Source organism: Dipodomys spectabilis, unplaced genomic scaffold (genome assembly GCF_019054845.1).
Source record: "Dipodomys spectabilis isolate Male_0828 unplaced genomic scaffold, ASM1905484v1 ptg000405l, whole genome shotgun sequence".
Taxonomy (NCBI): Eukaryota; Metazoa; Chordata; class Mammalia; order Rodentia; family Heteromyidae; genus Dipodomys; species Dipodomys spectabilis.
Genome location: NW_024871082.1, coordinates 427,575 through 429,132, shown reverse-complemented (window position 1 = coordinate 429,132; position 1,558 = coordinate 427,575). Strand labels below are relative to the sequence as shown.

General features: G+C 30.1%; 1 pseudogene; it reads left to right on the top strand.

Annotated features, from left to right (window-relative positions):
• The first annotated feature begins 908 nt into the window (after positions 1–908).
• Positions 909–1,005, top strand: LOC122096955 (annotated as a pseudogene).
• The last annotated feature ends 553 nt before the right edge of the window (positions 1,006–1,558 follow it).

The window sequence follows — 1,558 nt, the reverse complement described above, 5'->3', positions numbered from 1 at the left end:
AAAGGCAACTCTGTTTTAAAGTATTATTCCATTATCTCTACCTCAGTGTTTGATAGAGTTAGACCTAAAGTTTTACCATTTGTAGATTTACAGCATGGAGGAAAGAGGAAACTCTGTGATTAAAACATTATCAATTTAATGCCTAATAACGAGGAGAAACATATGCACTTCTCCTGTAACTCTGAAAATATTTGGTTATAAAAAGGCAGTAGTGTAATTTCCTGCCTGGTTGGATCGTAGACAGGCCAGAACAAAAAGTAATCATGCATATGAACAATTTTTGCACCTTCTTGGCTTTAGCTACTTTTGAAATGGAAGGTATAATAAACAATTATATTTTGATAAAATACCTTCTAGTCTGAACAGTTCTGTTTGAACGGTTCATCTCTCTATGATCTCTTGTAACCAAGATTAGTTTTGTTCTAGTAAGAAAATCTTTGCTGTCAGGGTAAGATATTCTAGTTGGTCTGTTCCCACATGGAAGAAGGGTAAAGGCTCAGGTAGACATTTGTTCCAGTAACACCTCATTTGGGAAATTGTCAGCTGAAGAAGTTTAGAAGTATCTCTTAAGCAATGCTTACTTTGAATCCATTAGGTCCACAAAGCTAATTCAGTTGAATAAATAAGTACTTGAAAAAGCCATCACCTTTGGACCTATCTATAAATAATTAAGAGTATGATCAAATACCAAATAAAAAGACTTAATATAGTCATTGACAAAAAAATTTTGCAAATGTGAGCAATCGACTGATCAATATAATTTTTTTCCACTATTCACAGAATTTAAGGGAAATAAGATCGATAGCATTGTTAGGAACAATAAGGTTTCCTTCTTACAAGTAGGCACCCATAGATATAAGCCTGTATAAAGATTGCATCATTAACTACTTAAATTTAGAGGATATTACGTGCTTCAGCAGCACGTATACTCAAATTACAATACAGAGATTAACATGGCACTTGCAAAAGGATAATATGAAAATTTGAGAAGTATTCCATATTTTTCATTCTTCAGATGCAAGAAATGAAAAACAGTTATTAAAAAGTTGATTACAAAATTACAAGTGTAACAATACACGTAATTCATAGTATTAAATTTAGTTTGACATCAGTGTATTAAATCTTCACCTCAGAAAGGCGTTTACATAGCATAAACTTTACAAAACTTTTCAAATTAGACATCACTGACATTTTATCCCAAAGAAAAATAATATTAACACCTAGAAAAAAAGGAATCAAACTGTTCTATATGGAATGCAATCAGAAAGGACACATTAATGAACCTATATATTATAAAATAATGTAGAATTCAAAGTATATCTAGGAGAAAATAAATTATGAACATTATGCAAACATAGAATATAGAATATTTTAAAATATACTTTTTCAGACAAGCATCAGAAATATTTTAGTTTCTGTACTACTCATTTCAACAGGTAAATTAAAATTATTTCTGATTAAAAAATCACAAACTCTGAAGAAATTATTATACATGTATACAAAAACTATTGAATACATTTTTACATCCAAGGCAGGAAATTCACTTGGAAGAATTCTA